This window comes from Paroedura picta, chromosome 11, assembly GCF_049243985.1.
Source record: "Paroedura picta isolate Pp20150507F chromosome 11, Ppicta_v3.0, whole genome shotgun sequence".
Taxonomy (NCBI): domain Eukaryota; kingdom Metazoa; phylum Chordata; class Lepidosauria; order Squamata; family Gekkonidae; genus Paroedura; species Paroedura picta.
The window spans coordinates 38,356,984-38,378,622 of record NC_135379.1 but is presented as its reverse complement, the minus strand read 5'-3'; the positions used below and the strand labels follow the sequence as shown (position 1 = coordinate 38,378,622).

Below are 21,639 nucleotides of genomic sequence, written 5' to 3'. Positions count from 1 at the left end.
GTCGGCTTTCCTCTGCCTTGGCGTGTGTGTACTTTGGACGGATACTCCAGTCCAAGAAAGTCGCTGGTATTCCGGACAAGGAGCTCTTTCAAAAGATTTGCTATCTGCCAGTCAGCTGCCTGGAGGTGAAAAGGGGGAGGGGGAACTGAACTTTGAGACTGGAATCTTTGAGACACTTGCCGGTTGTTGAATTGGAGAGGAGAACCACAGACAGGACCTGGTTCTTTATCCAGTTGGGGACACACAAACAGGAGCTTGGAGTGGGGTATCCATCACTTCCTTCTTCCAAGACATTTGTCTGGATCGGTTGGGGAAAGCCATGAGTGGTCTCCAACCAGAGAGAATAGAGCAGTGGTTCCCAACCTTTTTATCACTGGGGACCGGTCAACGCTTGACAATTTTACTGAGGCCCAGGGGGGTAGTCTTTTGCCGAGGGACATTGCCGCCACCTGAGCCCCCGGTCCACTTGCTTTCCCGCTGGTGCCCCTGACTTCCTGCTGCCTGCTGGAGGGTGCTGCCAGCAGTAGCTATGTAGTGTCACGCCGAGGGGGAGCCCCAGCTATGGCAGAGTGGCAGGGCAGCCCCTGAAGCAGCAGCCAGGGAGGAGGACGGGGAGGAGCCACGGCCCGGTACTGACTGATCCACGGACTGAGACCAGTCCCCGGACCGGGGGTTGGGGACAACTGGAATAGAGCACCACTCACAGAACTGGGCTTTGCAGCTTCCCTCTCCCTAGTAGTCCCATAATGTCCCCATTCCTCCTGCTACCCAGGAGAATGCATGATACGGGGGTCAGTATCATGGGAGGAATCAGTGGAAACAGCAAAAGGAGATGCACAAACCTTGAGTTCAGAATCCAGGAGACTGAGGTTGAAATCTTGCTCTGCCATGAAAACTTACTGGGTGACTGGTTGAGCCATTTGTACCTAACCTACCTCAGAGAATTGTTGTGAGGATACAATAAGATTAAAAGATTGGTCTAAACAGCTTTGGGTCCCCATTGGGGGGGAAAGGCAGGGTATAAGTGAAGTAAACATAAGAACCGGGTAAGGTTCACTAGGCTAAGGACAACTGGCCCAAGTCATCCAGTGAGCTTTATGGATGAGAGGTTGGGCGTAGAACCTGGCTCTCTCACATCCTATTTCAGCCTCTTAATGACTGCAAAATACTCATTCCTCAACCTTACATGCTCATCTGTAAAATGGGGTTAATGCTGGCCTACCTCCTAGGGTGGTTGTGATGCAAAAATTAAGTTTCAGAAGCAAACTGAAAATTAGATCCATTTAAAAGGTTGCTTTTATGTTGCCTTTGTGCAAGCCATCCCTCCCCCTCCCCCCCCAGCAAAATATGACTTTAGGGACCAGAAGAGAGCACAAGGAGCTAAGCTGGGACTCGGGACGATGGTTTCTGTGGCAGCTGGAGCTTGTTTGGGGGGAGGGCGCCATTCAAGAGTCTCTCATTAACAATGAGCTTACAGTGGGCTCGAAAATTGGAGAGTGCCTGGCGTGCCAAGGCCAGCTGCCCTCGCTTCCTTGCTCCTCCCCCACCCCTGTGCCTAAAAATAGAGATAATCAGGTTTCAAAGAGGAAAAGGAATGGAAAGGTCAAGTGTCACGACCTCCGCTCTGTTCCGACACTGCTTTTCTCTCCAGCTCGGGTTGCCTTCGCTGGGCCTCCCTCCAGCAGCAGAGGACTGGCTCCAGCTCTGCAGAGAACGGCTCTCTCTGAGCCCTTCCTCCTGCCTGATTGGGGCTGGGGGTTTCTTTGGCTGGGGGGGGGGATCTTTGCCTCCACCGCCCTACACCATCTTCACTTCCTGCCTGTCATTCTGGATGCCTCGTTTGTTTGTTTTTTAACAAACTTGAAAAGCCCACTCTAATTATAAAGTGTCTTTTGTGAAGGGCTCAAGATTGTTTAACAAAGGGGCAATTTCTGTGTGTTACCAGAGCGGATGCTAGAGGAGCAGCTGCTGGGCACAGTCTGGGGGTGGGGGGTGGGTGGGCGGATCTAGGATCAGAAGCCAGAGGTGATGCTTCCATGTTGAACACAAAGCCCTTGGTCATCAGAATGTCCACACCCCAACAGCTTGTTAGGGGAGCAGATGAAAACCCCAGCTTTAAACCATCTACAGATTAAGTGGATTTCTCCACTTCTTGTCTTGAATCACTGTATCAACATTCCCCCAACCCAACCGAGGGTTGTGCCAGGGGCAGGGGGCTGCATGACTATGATGTAGTTCAAAAACCCAGTCCAGTGAGGTTGCAACTCTATGTTGAGACATTCCTGAAACTTTGGGAATCGAGGCTGGGGAGAGCAAAGTGTAGGGAGGGAAAGGACCACAGAGGACCGCCAAAGCAGTCAGTTTCACAAGGAAGACGTAGCTGTCACTTGGAGACCAGCTGTAATTCTGGGCTATCTGGCAGCCCTATCATTCAGTAACTACAATCTAGCTATCACATGGTTTATCTTTACCCAAGGAGCAGGTCACATAGTATTCTATCCTCTTCTGATTTATCCTCCTAGCAAGCTTGTGAGGTAGGAAGTTGAGGGACAGTGGCTGGTATTTGAACCCATATCTACTCAGGATTAGAAAAGTTGTTTTTTATATCCCACTTTTCACTACCCGAATGAGCCTCAAAGCACCTTACAATCTTAACCACTTGCACCATGCTGCTTCTACGCCAACCTGGCTTAGACTGATGCTGCTCCAACTAAACATTCAAAAACTGGGGGAATGGCTGACTCCAACACACCATTTCCCCCCAGACGTTGGATAACAGACTGTCTGAGTTTAGTCCCAGCCCCTGGATTAGTTTGGCCATCAGTCTGAGGACATGCACATACAGACACCCCCCCCCCCATTTCCACATGCAGTTCTTCCAACTTGACCAGAACCTTCCAATTTTAGTATATCTGTCTGCTTCACTCCGTTTTCCTTCGGAATTAAATTCAAACAAATGGTGATCATATAAACCAAGTTTGTAATTCCTGTTTGGTCCTTGCATCTGTTGTATGCTGTTTTGCTACTGACATTCTGCCTATAGGTATGGACTGGTGACTTCCATTTCACTTTATCTGAAGAAGTGTGCATGCGCATGAAAGTTTATATCTTGACTAAAACTTTGTTGGTCTTAAAGGTGCCCCTGGACTATGACATCACAGCACTCCCTGCCCCCCCCCATTGGATAGAGGTTGGCTGTTCATGTGATTTTAACCATTTTTAAAATTTTTGATTAATATTTGTCTGTTTTCATCAATTATGTGCATCATCATCATTATCATCATCATCATTATTGTTGTTGTTGTTGTTGTTATTATTATTATTATTGGATTTGTATACTGCTGCTCCCAGCAAGCTAGCCAATGATGGTTAACGACAATATCATAAAACAATATACAGTACAAAACTATACAACCCCATCAATAAAAACTAAACAATCCCCCAGCAACAAATAAAAATAGCGGTACACAGTAAAAATTCCTCTCCATGCAACAAACCGTTGGAGTCGGTCAGAGTAACACAACAGATAACAATAAAATAAATGAATAACAGGGGGCCATCCTGCAATGCATCCCAGCACTGTCTAGTACTGCACATCAGAGCCTGGGGACCAAGGATGGTATGACCCATCTCATACCCCAGGATCCTCTGCACGGCCTCAACCAAACACCTGGCAGAAGAGCTCCATTTTGCAGGCCCTGCAGAACTCAGAGGACCCACAGCTGGTCCAGGAGCTTGTTCTACCAGGTAGGGGCCAGGACCAAAAAGGCCCTGGCCCTGGTCATTTAATAATGCTATTGTTATTTAATAATTATTAAATTGTTATTTAATAATGCTGTAAGCCTCCCTGAGCCTATGGGGAAGGGCAGCATCGAAATACAAATAATAATAATAATTCTATAAAAATGAGAAAATTGGTACAGGAAGCGTACAGTTGAGTAAAACATCTTTCCATGTGATAAACAGATCTCAAGAACCAATACAGCCTTTCAACATGTTCGAAAAACAAAGTGCCTGAAATTTGTGAATTCTACTAATTTAACATATTTCACATCTCTTGTTTTTAAAAACACCCTTATCTTCTTGAATTCTCATCATTATTTTCTAGTCTTTTAATTCTGCTGACACTGTGATCCTCATTACTCAGGATTAAATTCCCCGGGACTCAACAGGACCTCTTTCAAGCTAAAGATGCTTCAAGCCTCGTGCGATTTGTATCAGGAACTCCCTGAACAAAACCGCTGAATGCATGTGGAAGGTGAAGAGAAAGCTGGAAGGAGTTAACCGACTCTAACTGAAGAAAGGAGAGCTGCTCTGTGTTTTCCAAGGGCCTGAAACAATAGCCCTGAGCTGTAGGGCCAGCGTCATGCATTCCATCAGCATGTTGTCTCCAAGACTCCTTACAGGGCTGCTCGGAGGACCCCCTGACTAAAGTATTGCAAGAGAGGGCAACTGCAGCAAGTTTGGACTTGCCTTCCTCCAAAGAAGAAACTCAACTGCTATTCAACTAGTCAGGTCAACACTGAGATTGTCCTTCTCCCTCCCTCCCTCCCTCCCTCTCTCTCTCTCTCTCTCTCACACACACACACACACACACACACACACACACAGTAAACCCTCTTTCTGTGTGTAGAGAGAATAAGACTGATTAAAGAGGTTGCCTTCACACATGATTCAATATCACAAAAGGCATGGAAAGCATGTTCTTGGACCACAGTCCTAGGATTCGCGCACTGTCCCCTGTGCAAAGGCATCGTTCCCGGAGGAAGGTTCGGCCAATATCTTCTCAATTTGACTTGCAGCAAACCTCGCATTTTTCTTGGCCGTTGCTAGGCAACATTAAGCTACATGCCCGCACCACTTCGCCGGTTCCCTGAGTAACACTCTTTTGTCACCCTTGAATGTTGCAGGGTTACAGGGTTACATTCCTTTCTCGGCAACAAAAGGACATCAGATATTGTCGGGGTCAAAGGTAACACCCTCCCTGCAAGGCCTGCCCCTTGACTGTAAGATAGTTTATCTGCAGATTTGTATCCCCCTCTACCCTTGTACAGGCAAATAAGTACAAAGCGGTTACAATCTTTGTCGGCGCAAGAAGGAGGAAGCAACGGAATAGGTTTCACACAGAGCTCATGCGTCTGCTGTGGTTGGGAGAGCGGAATGTTCCCAGAGGGCATACCGGAAACGCCCACTTCTGTCCCCTGCCCAGCAGCCACTGGGTGTATTTCCATGAAATAACTGTAGCCACTGAACCACCTGTGCGGCATCCCCCAAGCCCTCACGCCAGAAATGAAAGGCCATGCCAAAGTGAGTTAAAATATCTGCCAGTATTCTCACTTTGTAAACAGGTGAGGGTTATAGGAAAACATTTTCCCTTCCATTTTGAAATGCACCTACTTTCAAAGCCAGAAGAAGAAGAAGAAGAAGAAGAAGAAGAAGTCCTTATGCCAGCCTATCTTTGGCTCCCCAAAAGTCCATCTGAATGGCCAGAACTCTTTATGGTAAAGGGACAGACTCTTGGATGCACAATTCTTCCCGTCATGAAGAGGGTGTGGATCAAAAGCAAAGTGCTTTGTGGCCTGATGGAACATGAGATGGAATCAGTCACGTGTGGTCTTCTGGTGATGTCTTCTGGCATAGAAATCAGCCCACTGTGTGTGGATGCAGGGGGTAAAGGAAAGTTAATAGCAGTAGCTTTTGAAAGCATGGGCCCCTGTCCCCCTATAATGGTTAAGTTTGCTGAGGGGCCAATTCAGGCATTCATAGGTTGAGTGTGGAGTCTGTGTGGCTGTCAGACCTGAGTTGCAGGTTCTTCTCAGTTCTCAGGTGTGAAGAAGAGGAAAAAGAAAAGTTGGTTCTTATATGCCGCTTTCCTCTTCCCGAAGGAGTCTCAACGCAGCTTACAATCACCTTCCCTTTCCTCTCCCCACGACAGACACCCTGTGAGGTGGGTGAGGCTGAGAGAGCCCTGATATCACTGCTCGGTCAGAACAGCTTTATCAGTGCTGTGGCGAGCCCAAGGTCACCCAGCTGGCTGCATATGGGGGAGGAGCGGGCAATCAAACCAGGCTCGCCAGATTAGAAGTCCACACTCCTAACCACTACACCAAGCTGGCTCTCAGTGTGGAGTGCCTGATGAGAAAAGGACTTCAGCTTTACTTGACTGTGCTGGTTTATTGAATCAAGGTATTTTCTGAAGACAAGTGTTATCTTCAGGGCAAAACATGCCAGAGAAATAGTCTAATTCAAGACATGCCAGGACACTGATTTTTAAGGCTGAGGATATGTGTTTGAATCAGCTCTACCCTATATATGATCACCCACAGTTCTGTGGGCACAGCTTAAATATGCAAAGAGGAGTAAAGCACTAGCCTGCTCAAAAAAAATGAAATAATCATATTAAGAAGAAGATATGAAATAGTTTTCTTAAGAAGTTAAACAGCTGACAATTGCCTTTCCTTCCTCTCCCCATAACAGATACCCTATGAGTTAGGTGGGGCTGAGAGAGCCCTGACAGAACTGCTCTGTAAGAACTGTTCTAACAGGACTGTGACTAGCCCATGGTCACCCAGCTGGCTGCACATGGAGGAGTGGGGAGTCAAACCCAGCTTGCCAGATTAACCACAACACCGAGTTGGCTCTCATGAATCAAACAGCAATGATTCTAGGTCAGATGCTGCATTGACGCCTGTAGACATGGTTGATTGAGAGAGTGCAGAATTTTTGTTTATACGATAACAGTTACCAATACTTTAAAGAGGGAGGAAACCAAATGAGACAGGTCTCTGCCCTCTGAAATCTCACAATTTAGATGTTTGGCAGTGAGGAGGACCAAAAGGGGAACAAGGCTTACAGTGCCATTTCTGATGCTTGATCACCAAATCTATGGATATTCCTCCCCACAGATGCTCAGCCGGTGTCCAGACTCCCTCCCCAGGCACCAGGCAGAAGCATGTTCATTTCTCCACCAACAACTATGAATTCTGTTACTGTCTACTTCTGTTGGGTTTGTTGGGTTACTGTTGTTGGGTTTGCTGGGTTACTGTTGTTGGGTTTGTTGGGATACTGTTGGTTTATACAGGGATGCTACAAGGATCACTCTCTAGCACTTGAGATCCTAGTGTCTTTCAGTTGATGATTCTGAATGGTTTTAATTCGTTTCCTCTCTATCCATCCATCTCCTGCTAACATGGAGACCGAATCAGGGGAACATTTCACCTAGTAACATTAATTTGCCCACACTGATACTAGTAGTTATTCATGTGTGTTTGAGACCTTTTATTGTCTTCACTGCATGTTGGAAGCCGCCTCGAGCCTGCCTTCCTGGAGGCAATGGGCAGTGAATACTTCCAGTAGGTGGGCAGATGTGTAACAAAGGATCATTATGAACAAACTAAGTTATACATATTGACGCATCCTTTTAGTAAGGAATGGGGATGGTTAAGCAAAGGAAGTAGAGTTGCCAACCTACAGGAGGGGCCTGGAGTTTTCAGTGACCTATACCCTCAGCCTCCTAAAACTTTTTCCAGTAATGCCTTAATTACATATTTCAGTCTTTGCAGGCATTGTTTAGATTTGCATTTCAACCTCTCTCCAATTGTGCAGTGAACCGCAGCCAGCATTTCGGTCCCTCTTCTCATTCAATTCTTTCCCTGTCCATCTTGCAAGAAGTTCCACTGTGCCAAGACATTAACCTGGAGAGCAGAAAGAGTTGTGAGCTATGGGATAGAACAGTTGCCATGGCAACCGAACTGCCAGAATATCTTCCTTCATAGGCTACAAATCTCAGGGTTTTTAATAATCTGTGGATTAAATGTGATACAGAAATTGTCATTTCTAATGCAGCTCATTCATTTGAGTTAGCAATCCTGAGTTAGCGATTGTGAGGGAGTTTCAGGCCTTGTATGAGTCCATTCCTCCCTTGAGATCAGGTGCCAAAGGAAGATAGATCTCTTGGTCTGTGTGTGTGTGTGTGTGTGAGAGAGAGAGAGACAGAGACAGAAACAGAGAGAGAGACAGAGAGACAAAGAGACAGAGACAGAGAGAGTAAGAGAGAACGACGAGACAGAGACACACAGAGACAGAGAGAGTAAGAGAGAGAGAGAAAGAGAATAAGAGAGAGAGAGAGAACGACAAGACACAGACACACAGAGAGACAGAGTGAAAGAAGGGACAGAGACAGAGAGACAGAGTGAAAGAAGGGAGAGACACAGAGAGACAGAGAGTGACAGAGAGAGAGAGAGACAGAGAGAAACTAAAGTTATAAACCTTTGGTCACAAATATCGGTACAACAGGAGCCCCTCCCAGTAAGCCCAACCAGCAAGGCCTCTTTTTTTCAACCTAGTGCCCCCATTAAGAAATTGAGACCCCCTCCTACCAGTTAGGGAATATTCCACCTAGAGAAATTTCACTCTAATGACCCAGACTGAAGCAGTTCTTTCGGAACTCTTCCAGCTAATAAGCGAAAGTTCCTCATTGACAGGTTGGAGCAGTTGAGGTCCAGGCTCTAGGATATGACTGGCAACACCTTTGCCCCAGCCCTCCTCATCTCCCCCTTAATAGTAGTTAGTGCAGAGATGGCCTTTAGTAACCCCTCTGTTGTCCGTGCTTCTCCAGGAATTACCAACCCCTCAGCAGCACTCCCCACAGAAGGTGGATTAATTCCACACAGGAAATATGCTTTCACCCAGCCTCTTAACAAATTTTCAGTCCCTCAAGGAAGATTCTTTAATTATTTTTGGTACAATAGGGTCCCACCCAGGAGTGTTGGTAACCAGACCCCTCCTCACTTTGAGGGGCACTAGAGTCAGCATATTCATTTGCAGTGCACTGTCAGGCAGAAAACGGATTTTGGATTAGGTGGCAAATGCATCCAAAACAAAAGGTACATGGTCTGCTCCTGAGCAACAGCCATGAATGTCAGCTAGAATGATGTCAGGTCTCTAGGACCCATCTGGAATCTTTAGATTATATTAGTGAGATGACCAGGGCTGAGGCACTAAAAGGGCTTCTTTCCCCACCTAAAGAAGGGATGCATATCCTTGGGACAATAGGCTCTCTGGGAAAGGTGCTACTAATCTCATCAACTCCCAATTTTTCCTTCCCATCACACCCAATCAGCAATCACTAAAAGCTTGCCCCATTTTAGCAATCTGCCATCCTGAGATCTCAGGGTCATCAAAACACATGAACATCTCTGGCTTTGTCCTGGTGGAGCATTCACAATTATGATTTGGTTCTTGGGAAACTTCTGAGCATCAACCCTGGGTTTTGTCTTCACTTCAGACATGCCCATTACATGACTTCTAGTTTCTTTATCATACACACCAGTGGTCCCCAACCTTTTTATCACCGGAGACCAGTCAACACTTCCTTAAAGCTTTTCCCGTTCAACTTTGCCTTTCCTTGGGTTTCCAGAACTTTTGGTGATTATGTTGGTAAATTGCCTTTAAATTCTTTCTTAATGAAACATTGTACACATTCTAGAAGATGGTGTATTTTTTTTTTTCAATCTCTGCCCCAAGAAACACTGGAAGATGGTTTAGCTACCCTGGAATTCTTCAAGGAACTTTCCCCCCAGTTTAGACCTTTCCTCTCTAGAGATAGACCTCCAAAATCTAAAAGACATTTTTCTACTGCCTAGTTTGATTGGGAGTATAGAGCAGCTAGGAGTGAGGCTTGTTCACTATGCACAATAGATGCCCTCCCTACTGTGCTTCCTGTATGCCCGGCATCACCTTCCATGAACTTAGAGAAGCTTTTACAGCCCTCATATTTCAAGCACTGACAACGGCCATGTTAGCTGGCCATTATCAACATACACCAGTTGCCCAGTGAGAATGTATCTGTGGAGCCCTGGAAGTGGAGGGTCTTCACCACTGTGCCCCTTGTGACCTTTCCTCAATTCTCAGAGCCATGTTGTTTGCAACCATTTCAGTTAGGCTTGCCCTGCAGTCAGTGGCAGGCAAAATCATCCATCATCCAATGGGAATCATTATGTCACCTGCATGATGTCACTGAATGCATTGGCTGGCAAGATTCATGCAGAACCTTCACCTTGATGTTCAACATGCTATGTCCCTGGCAATTTTAAGGTTGTTTTTAACCTTGCTGTTCTTTTTAAATTGTTCTATTTAAATTACTTGGCCAATTGTTTTATTCTGTCGTTAAAGCCCTTGGCAATAAAATTTCACCTACCTACCTTGGTGTAGTGCTTAGGAGTTCAGACTTCTAATCTGGCGAGCTGGGTTCGATTCCGCGCTCCCCCACATGCAGCCACATGCCCCACATGACCTGGTTTGAAAACCAAAGAGTCAGAATTGAGAACATAAGAACTGTAACTGCAGATCAAACAGCAAGTTTTGAGTAAGGTTTCCAATTGCAGGAGTGGGTTGGGGGGGGGATGCCTGTTGTTTTGATAGAGGCATCGTGGAATGTTCTTTAACTTCCTGCTATGGAAAGCTTAACCTGCACACTTCCAGGCATTAAGGGACAGGGCACTTTTTCTTGGTTTTGATGAACTATTGAAAGAGAGCAAATGCCCAGTGATTTGATTCTAGGCCGGTAGCAATGTTAGCCTTGACGTGGGTAGCTAGCCAGTTCTCAGAAGCTGAGCAGGGTTGTTTAGCCTTGATTCATTCTTGGATGGGAGAAGACCAGAAGGCACTTCTGCTGCACTCTTGCCTTGAAAGTCCTATGGGGTCAACCATATGTTGTCTGCCAGCACTTTCCACCCACAAACTAAAAAAGGAGCCCAGTGGTCAGCATGGTTTAGTGGTTAAGAATGACGACGTCTAATCTGGAGAGCTGGGTTTGATTCCCAGCCCCTCCACATGCAGACAGCTCGGTGACCTTGAGCTAGTCACAGTCCTATTAGAGCTGTTCTCACAAAGTCAGGGCTTCCTCAGCCTCACCCACCTCATGGGGTGTCTATTGTGGGGAGAGGAAAGGAAGCTGATTGTAAGCTGCTTTGAAAAGCAGGCATAAAAACCAACTCTCCTCCTTCTTAAGAACTTATGAAATGTATTTATTTATAAACTTTATTATTTACTTAATTTATACCTTACCTGTGTTCCCAATAGGGAATCCAATGCAGTTTACATTGTTTTCTTCTCCCCAAGCAACTCTGTGAGGCAGATGAGACTGACAGTGTGTGACGGGCCCAAGGTCACCCAGCAAACTCCCATAATCTGCACTCTGATCCTATTGTATGTGAGTCAAACCTACAGTTGCGCTTTACAAAAATTCCCATGACTCGGAAATGCTTATGCTGGAATAAATGCTGTTTGTCTCTTACAATGCCACCAGACTTCTATTTTATTTAGTTGATTATTCTATTTTTACCACCAAGGTAGGGGAAATGAGTTCCCCTTCTTTATTTGGTCCTCACAACAACCTTGTGGAGTAGGTGAGGCTGAGAGAGAGTGACAGGCCCACGGTCACCCAGTGGACATAATGTGTGTATTCCATTCATCTCCTGAATATCTTTCACCACAGAGCTCACTGCAGCATGCAAGAAAACCCAGAAAGTTTTGTAGTCCACGGACATCTGGAGGGCCACAGTTTGACTACCCCTGGTAGGACAATATGGGATCATGAAGGCAGCACGTGACTTTATGCCACACTTTTCTTTTTTTGGAGTTGATTATCTGAAAGTTCAGAGATAAAGGGTTTATTTTAATCTGCTAACCTTGTGCAAGCAAAGCAATTGTGCCCTTGACACTGTAAGATTAAATATTGACACTGTAATGGATAAACACAGAGAGTCAGTTTGTTGACCATCCTATTACTCAAAAAGTATTTGGGGGGGGGGGGGGGAAGCAGGATTTTCTTACTATATTGGAGACTTCCTGAAGCAGCACTTCAGGCCTTAGTTTTTCAAAAGAAGAGTAGGTTCTTATATGCCACTTTTCTCTACCCGAAGGAGTAGAGAAGTGGCTTACAATTGCCTTCCCTTTTCTCTCCCCACGACAGAGGTAGGTGAGGCTGAGAGAGCCCTGATATTAATGCTCAATCAGAACAGCTTTATCAGGTCTGTGGAGAGCCCAAGGTCACCCAGCTGTTTGCATGTTGCAGCTATGTCCAATTGCAGCTCTGTCCCACTGATTGCTGTGGAGTCTGCTTTCAAATCTGTATGCAGCCTTGAAGCATGTTAAGAGTATCAACAATACCAGAGGGAGAAGGCAGTGGTTTAAAATAAAATACACTTACCCGCCACACATTACTTATCCCAGCATAGATTCAGGTGGGTAGCCATGTTGGTCTGAAGCAGCAGAACAAACTTTGAGTCCAGGGGCACCTTTAAGACCAACGAAGACATTGGGGCAGAGCGGCATATAAATGCAATAAATAATGAAATGTTTTATTCAAGATGTAAGCTTTTGTGTGCATGCACACTTCTTCAGATATGTAGAACTTTGCTGGTCATCCAACAGGCTTCAGAGTGTAACTTCCCTGACAAGATGGTTTCATGCAAACCTGTGACTGCAGCCCCAGTTGGACCCTGGGTGGTATGAAAAAGGAACCAAGAGATGGAATTGTTCTGAATTATTTTAGGGCACAATAAGGTGGTCTTGTGAATGTCAACTTAGCTGATGGCTTTCAATGTTTATATTAGTTCTGTAAAAATGTGTGTTAACTTTGTTTTCTAGAAGAAGAAGGTTGGTTTTGATACCCAGCTTTTCACTGTTCGAAGGAATCTCAAGGCAACTTTAAATTGCCTTCCTCGCAACAGACACCCTGTGAGGTAGGTGAGGCTGAGAGAGTTCTGACAGGACTGCTTGGTCAGAACAGTACTATCAGGGCTGTAAGGAGCCCAAGGTCACCCTGCTGGCTACATGTGGAGGAGCAGGGAATCAAACTCATCTGGCCAGATTAGAACCTGGCGCTCTTAGCCATACAACATGCTGGCTAAAGAGTGGTTATTATCCAGTTTGATGTAGTGGTTAAGAACTGTGGCTTCTAATCTGGAGATCTGGGTTTGATTCCCCGCTCCTCCACATGCAGCCATCAGGGTGACCTTGGGCTCCTCACAGTCCTGGTAGAGTTGTTCGCACAGAGCAGTCCTGTCAGAGCTCTCTCAGCCCCACCCACCTTACAGGGTGTCTGTTGTGAGGAGAGGAAGGGAAAGTGATGGTAAGCCACCTTGAGACTCCTTTGGGCAGTGAAAAGTGGGGTATAAAAAACATCCTACAGCCACCATTTATGGATTACCGACTGGCTCGGCATTTATCCCCCATGAATAAGTCGTTAGAATATCACTGTGAGACGTGGCCTGCCTTGAGAAGCACTTTGGCTGATGCCATCATGGCGGATCAGCCTTTACTGCCTTCTGTCAACACCCAAGCAGTGAATGAGGAAGTAATATGGGCTGCCTGTGATGTGATCTTTTTGCTGACATTTTAAATCAAAGCTGCTGTCTGCAGCATGGTGTCGGAGGCTGGGAGTGGGACTCCCCTGACACCATTTTGGTTTTTCTTCCTTGAGTAAAGAATAAAGGCATTCACATTGCCAGCACTAACTCCATCCCTCCCCCCCCCCCCCACACACCTCAGTAATGTTCCTTCATGCAAAACTGCTTTTTGCTACGGCATTTACACCTAATATTCCTAGATGATTGGTCCCTTTATTGTTTTGATGCCAGATGTCAAGGTAGCCAGCTGTTTTGAGCTGGCTATTCTCAGTTGTGTGTGTGTGTGTTTTTAACCTCAGGTAAAAATAACTAGGGAATGTTTGTTACCACTGTTCATTTTTGGGTAGGTGCACAAAAAATATGGGAACGGAAAAGGAATAAAACCTGCTGCAGAGGAGGTGTGCATCTCAGGCTGCTCCTGTATATTCAGTGTTCCTGAAGAAGAAGGGAGGGGCAGAGGTACAGCAAGAAAAAAGGATCGTGATGAGTCCTTTCTCCTTCAAATGCTACATTTCTATAAGCAGGGAAGTTTTTAAATTGGGAAAATGGAGCAATTCAGTTGGAGTTGCCTGGTCTTCTGCTATAGTGGGACACCTTCCGCCATCAACCCACCCACCCAACAACACTACTCAGTATGCTGGCAGGGGGGAAGATGAAGGAAACACTGGCATTTCCACTAAACCACTGAGTGATGTGATGTCACTTCCGGGTTTGGCTCAGAAATGACATCACACCATCAACAATGAGCCTGCCTACCATGTCCCTGCCTCCCCCAGTGTTCTGCCAGGTGCCAGCTGCTGATTGACTGGCAGCCCCAAGTGGCATCTTTTCTAGCTCCTATACTGTCTGCATGGATAAACTAGGCCTGAAGTGTAGTCTAGACCAGTGATACTCAGCATGGTGCCGGTGGGTGACCTGGTGCCCACCAATGTGTTATCAACACCCACTTCACTAGGGAAAACAGGAGCTTTAAGGGGCAGGAACATGCTAGTAGGTGTCAGGCCAATGCTGCAGTGTCACTTCTGGTGTGAACTCATAGGTGGCATCATCAGATTGCCTCAGTGCTCTGTCTCCTGGAAGCCTGGAGTGTTAAGCTGATGTGGCTATATCACTTCTGGTTTTGCTCCCAAAGTGATGTTGCAGTTCTGGTACAATCGCTGTTTCCTCCCTGTTGTCCCACTGAGTGGCGACACACAACAAGATTGTTGGGTGTGAGGTCTCCTGCCATATTGGGGGATCTGGCAGCCCTATACTTTACTGAAAAGCCTCTTCACTCAACACAAAAAGCCAGTCCTGTCTCCATTTCATTGCATCAGGAAGGATCAGGAAGGGCTTTAAAAGAACGTGGAGTCGTCATTGTGAGGTTTGGAAGGAGTGCCCATTCAGAAATGGGTTGATGTTTGGCTTGAAATGTTTGAATATTTTCTAGTTGCTTCCACCCATGGTGGCCATTTTGTGATGATGCCCACTACCCTTGGTGTAGTGGTTAGGAGTGTGGACTTCTAATCTGGCGAGCCGGGTTTGATTCTCTGCTTCCCCACATGCAGCCAGCTGGGTGACCTTGGGTTCACCACAGCACTGATAAAGCTGTTCTGACCGAGCAGTGATATCAGGGCTCTCTCAGCCTCACCCACCTTACAGGGTGTCTGTTGTGGGGAGAGGAAAGGGAAGGTGAATGTAAGCCGCCTTGAGACCCCTTCAGCTAGAGAAAAATGGCATATAGAACCAGCTCTTCTTTTTCTTTCTCAACACTCCTAAAGGGTTCACTGGTTTGACAAGTTTGAAGGCCCCTGATCTAGATGATACAGACACTGTGGGGCCATTGCTGTTTTTTATGTAACAAGTTTCCTACCTGGGTGTTATGAATATTTGAATTATAATGATAAGGAAGGAGACTTTTAGGATTAACTAGCCACAGAATTCCGATTCCAGGCTCTCTGAACTTATGGGAACTATCAAACTGTCTATGGTTCTCTTTTCAAACTCCTGGCATTTACACCCACCTTTAGTATGTACTCTCTCTGGGATAAGAAACCCACACCGCTTGGTGGAATTTTTAAAAAGAAAATCCTCTCCAGCATGCAATGCAGATTAATGTTTTCATCAGTCAGCACTTGTGGCAAATAATTTTGCCAGCCATGTCGCTGGTCAAGAACAGGGCATGTATATTGTTTAGGCCTTGCTAGAATCTTCATTTTTGAGAGCAGAACCACTCAAGGAAGTTTCAAATCAAAGAGCTGGCCATGTTTTGAGGCAGAAATGAAAGGCAGCCCATGACCCTTCTCTGGCCATTTGGATGAGGGACTTCTAGCAGGAGCTACGTCAGTGGCAGCTTGTCTGGTGGGACAATAACTTTCCCCGCTTAACACATGAGAATGCACTTTTGAATGAGAACTGGGCAATATTGAGTGTGGGCTCCATATTACAAAACATTGATGCAACACATATTAGTTGGAGCATCACCTTATGGGTTTGTTTACCACCCAGCAAGCCCTAATGTTATATTATTGTATAAATGAATTTTAAAATTTAAATTATATGACCACTGAGGAAGACCCTTAGGGTCGAAGTGCTTCTGGTCTTACTTCCATGTATTATTGCTGATTTATTATACAGCATATAATGTAGATTTAATCAATGTTTTAAAAATGTTTATTATATGCACTTGATTATGATAAATATTTGTATTTTAAATATAAAACTCTTCCTGCAGCTTAACCTTTAGGTTCCTAACTTGTCTAGTCAGGTTGGGTTTTTGTTTCCCTTTCTGGTTTGGGGGCAAAATTTATCACCACGTATAATAGACTTTCCTGTTCCTCTTCTAGTCAAAAATTGTGCATATTGATAGCCAACTGAAAATTGCATCCTTTTTCCCCGTTAAGACAAGACATACAAATTGGGTTTGGTAATTGCATCTAGGCAGAGACAAATATAGGAGATTTCATACAATGCCTGCAGCTGTTCAAAGCACCTGAGAATGTCACCCTCTCCGGCTGCCTACTCAAATGATCAGGTATCCCCAGGAAGCAGGGATGGTCTGGCACCCTTATGCCTGGATTAGGGCACTGAGGGTGGCCATCTTACCTCCCACTTTTTCACACTACCAACTCAGAGGAAAATAAGCAGGGGTGGGCGTTAAGTCCAGTTCTCTTCAGAAATGGTAGCCTCACAAGAACGCCATTCTTGAAATGTGCATAATTCATAGTCATTTAGTTTGTGTCGCTTACTCTAGCTTTGGTTAGTCAAGGGAAGAAAAAAGAACTGTGCTAGGCAATGAATTCCTGCCTCAAGTCTGGAGGGTTCTGAGCAAAATGGTCTCAGGTGTGACCTCATTCTCCCTCTGACCATACCCTCCCTCTTCAGGCTCCACCCCTCAGATCTCCAGGTATTTCCCAAACTGAAGTTTGCAGTCCTGCTAGGGAATGAGCCTGGGACCTTCTATGCACAGTACTTTGTGAGATCGGTCTTAATCCCAGCAGCTTTCTTTTCCTGTGTTCTTCATTCCTTGGCTGCTGCTTAATGCCCCCTCCTAGAAGAACCTGGCTCCCCTGTACTCTCTGCAGCTCATGCAGTGGCGTCTCTTAAGTGACATCATTTCCTGGCCTTTATTTACTGAATTTTCATGCAAAATGCCCAAGGCAGGAAACAAGGAATAATAAAACACCATAAAGACCAATAAAATGCCATGTTTACTAAAGCTTTGACAGTATACTTCAGTTTACTATGCTAATAAAACAGTAAACCTCTTGGTTCCTAAAACTTGTAAAATAATTTTAAACAGTTTAAAAAATAAATGTTTTTAACACTTCTTTTAGGACTGGGCTTAGCCAGGTTTCCTAGATAGTGTGTAATTAGGGTGGGCACAAAGTTGGAATTGAGCAGAATTTTCTTCTTCTTGCATTTTTGTGAAAATAGATAGAAGAATAAGAGTTGGTTCTTATATGCTGCTTTTCTCTACCTGGAGATGTGCAAGAATTTGTGGTGTATTTGTGGGGATGTGAGTCCCCAGGTGGGAGCTGGGAATCCCCCGGAATTACACTAAAGAGATTGTTTCCCCTGGAGAATATGGCTGCTTTGGAGGGTGGACTCCATATCGTTAAACTCCCCTGAGGTCCCTCCCCCTCCAACCCTGCCCCCTCCTGGATCCACCCCCAGAGTCTCCAGGCATTTTTCAACCCAGAGCTGGCATCCCTATGAACAGCTGTAAAGAAAACATTCCTGTGATTAACAGTCCAGCCACAGGGGGCCAGTGTTGTTCTACATAAACAAAACAGAAAGCCCCTCTATGGTTTAAGGGTGTTAGTAATATAGACTATTCCTTGCCCCATTAAGGACATGCAGAAAGCTCTTTATTAATACCTTTCAGCTGAAAAAAAAACAACCCACAGAACAGCTATGCTGGCCAGCTGCCACTGAAGGAAGTGTCCTAAGGCAAGCTGCTAGAGGAAGACTTAAAACTTTGATCAGTGAAGTGGTAGGATACATGCGGGTGTGGCGGGGGCTCAGTGGTAAAGAGCTATTGGGAGGGGGCCTTCCCAGGGACATCTGGTTAGCTACTGTGGTAAGCAAGAGGCTGAACTAGCTGGATCTTTGATCTTCTTCAGTGGGTTTTTTTTTTATAATGCTCATAATTAACCAATCACAAATGTCTTAATCATAACAATGGAGCTGTCCTCCCCCTCAAACAGCCTTCATTCAGCAGAAAAGCCATGCTGCATCCATGGAAAGATCTTTGAACCATCTTTCTGTCCTTAACCTTCCCCCTCAATTTGGCTCCATACCGCTGTATTTTTGATGGCGAGGCTGAATCTTTAGAAAACAGAAATAGCTATCCTTACTATAAGCAAGAGTCCCATGGCACCTTAAAGACAAACAGCCTTTAAATTCAGCATCAACTTTTGTGGGCTACGACGTGTCATTTCTCCAGATAAAACTAGATTCTCTTGCTTTATGTAGCTTGGTCCATGAAAGCATCTGCTGGGACAGAATATTGTTTGTGTGGCAACAGATTGCAAACCGTGTGCTACTCAGGTGTGCTGCCTACTCCAGGGAAATTGTTTAGCCCCTCTGGAACGACCCTCCAGTCTGTGTTTTCCCTCCAGTGCTGATATCCTGTTCCTGGTCAAATCCTAAGTCATGTACCACTAGTTCCTTTACTGCCATTTCATTTGTATGTTTGTAACCACATGTCTGTTAATACTGAACGTGGATAAGAATCAAACAGCTGAAAAACCAAGCCCTCTTCTATTGATCCTTCTTTTTTTTTATGCTTTGGATTTTTTTGCCAGCATCATCCAAACTTAAATAAAACAAATAGAGCCTGGTTGAAGAATGATCATTGCATTTATTATTGCTAATAAAAGTTTGGCTGTCCTGAAAATGACCTGATATGACTTGGAAGGTAGTAAGTAGCCCAGTTAATTACATTTTCGGAGAGTGGCTGTATTGGTCTGCAGAAGACCAGCTAAATACTGGGCCATTAAGGTTCTCAGGGTATGAGTTCTTGAGAGCATGGACTCACAAAAGTTTATACCAGGGAAATCCTGTTGGTCTCTAAAATGCTCCTGGATTGCCATCCCATAGTTACAGGATGCCTTGAGGTTAAAAATGCTTATCAGATAAGATAAAACAAAAGTCCAGTGGGAGTTTAAAGCTTAAAACACTTATTTCAATTTGAGCTTTTGTGAATCACAGCTCATTTTTTCAGATACAGGCAGAGTTACTGACTAAGCTCTTTACACAATCCCAGGTTATTACAATGTGTTATTCATACAGCTCCATCACAGGGGAATGAAGGCAAAAATATACAGGCCTCTGTTCTCTACCAGTGATCTAAGACTTCTTCTTAGCAAACAAACTCCTCACATGTGCAGAGGCTTTCCCTCTCCTTTGATTATTTTATTGGCACTGTGAAAATCAACCCAAGCTCTGACTCAGATTAAGCCCTGGGGTTCCCATTAGCACATGTAAATTACCAGGGCTGCATCTCCTGCTATCCATTTGCATGCAAACCCTGATGAAATCAATGGGAAGTCCAGCCTTAAAATCAATGGAAGAAGGTAACTCGAGTCACAAAGACTCCTGCAGCACAATTTAGCCCAAGCAAAAATGATACATCCAAGACTTCAGAAAGCATCCATTTGACTCTGGAATCCTAAAATAGTAAAAAATCATTCTCTTTACTAATCATTTGACTTCCTTACCCGAGTCTTTTCTTTTCTTCTTTTTTTAAGCAGCTTAGATTCATGGCTACAGGAACAGGATCCTTGATGAAATCTATGGAGTTGTCACCAGTCACTGATTAAACCAGGAATAGCCAATGCCCTTGCTGGGCGTGAATCTCCATGTGCAAAGCAACCTATCACTTAATTGTTCCTAGAATAATTACTCTATTGTCCATCAGGCACAGCAAAAGAATACTGGTAATAATTAATGCAAGAGGGCAGGACTTTAAATTTTTATTGGATAAAGCTGACAGTAATAATGACTGAATCTCAACCCACACTTAAAACCACAAGAGCAAACAAAATAAGTATACTGAGCTGAATCTTTATGCTGAATTGCATTTAACTTTTACATGGATTTAAGGAAATGCAATCACAAAAATGTTTTCCTGGGTTTCTTCTTCTAATTAGACATGCTTTTTAAGGGATCCATTCTAAGCAGTTCTACTCAGAAGTAAGTCCCATCTTATTTAATGGGGCTTACTCCCAAGAAAACATCTTTAGGATTACAGCCTCTAAGTAATAATAAATCTATCTAGGAATACTTCTCAGATTTCCGATATGATGTTTCAAGACCGCATGGGAGTGCAAATTTTTACTCTTTGTTATTTAAACAGAACATTTATTACTTTAAGGCTTTACCACTTTCTGTGTTGCTGCCATTCATGAAAGGGTTCAAAGAATAAGACAAGATTTTGTTCTTTCTAAATAAACTCCGGGCAGCTGCATGCCTTTCCCCCAAATGTTTTCAAGGGCCTACCAACTAGGTTTTTGAGAAGCACTGGATGAGGCTGTAAGATTCCCTTCTACCAAGGCTTCCTCCAAGGAGAATTTTCTACAGAGGAAAACTTTATCCATGGGTGGAAGGCTTTGCAGTAGAGTATCATGGGATTTAGCTTAGCAGAATGCAGCTCCAACCCAATGAGATAAGGAGAAAGATTCCCTTTTGAATTAAAACAAGGCACCAACTGCCAATAAAGTTTTCCTACTGCTGTAGATTGGTACACAACCCACAAATTCAGCCTTTAGGCTTACACAAAAGTCTTAAAAACAGGAAAAAGAAGATTGTTACAGTCCAGTTTTTGTACAGTTATACATTCAAGATTTCCATGATATATTACATATTTTGAGGTGCTAAAGGTTTTCTGATTGTTTGCTGTCTGGCTGGAGCAGCTAAATATTTGCATTAGTTTATGATTACCCAGAAACCAACAATGTTATGTATTTTGGTAGGATGGGCATTCATTATTGAACTTTTCAAGTCGCCTTTCTACCTTGAAGGAACTCAAGGTAGATTACAACTTAACATACAACAAAATACATTGAAATTCTATTCTAAAATACACTGAATAACAATTTAAACAAATTTAAATTAAATTAATAGATCTGGATACTAAATTGTTCTGCCATATGAAGTGCTTGCAGTGGAGAGGATTAAAGAATCATAGCTCAGCTATACAGGAATCATTTGAACATCTATTAATGTAGCAATTTAACAAACTATCAAAGTAGTTCTATTAATGTTATTTAATAAAGAAGACTCTTAGACTATGGAACATCTATTCAAATAGATATCCCATGGCAGCTTTGATCTACAATTAAAAAAACAACAACCAAGGACATTTTACACAATGGTAGCAAACTATTGAACTTGGGTGCTGGAGAAGACTCTTGTGAGTCCCTTGGACTGCAAGGCGAACAAACTGGTCAGTCCTAGAGGAGATCAGCCCTGACTGCTCCTTAGAAGGCCAGATCCTGAAGATGTAACTCAAATACTTTGGCCACCTCATGAGAAGGAAGGACTCCCTGGAGAAGAGCCTAATGCTGGGAGCGATTGAGGGCAAAAGAAGAAGGGGACAACAGAGAATGAGGTGGCTGGATGGAGTCACTGAAGCAGTCGGTGCAAACTTAAATGGACTCCGGGGAATGGTAGAGGACAGAAGTCCTGGAGGATCATTGTCCATGGGGTCAAGATGGGTCGGACACAACTTTGCACCTAACAA

The 21,639-nt window shown here is 44.5% G+C and overlaps 1 long non-coding RNA gene across 1 annotated transcript; it reads right to left on the bottom strand.

The window, feature by feature from the left end:
• Positions 1-7,023: 7,023 nt before the first annotated feature.
• Positions 7,024-19,751, bottom strand: LOC143820260 (uncharacterized). Its single transcript, XR_013225291.1, has 4 exons — positions 19,616-19,751; positions 12,212-12,299; positions 10,203-10,294; positions 7,024-7,694 (listed from the first exon to the last, which is right to left on the bottom strand). It is a non-coding gene; the product is annotated as an uncharacterized LOC143820260 (long non-coding RNA).
• Positions 19,752-21,639: the final 1,888 nt, after the last annotated feature.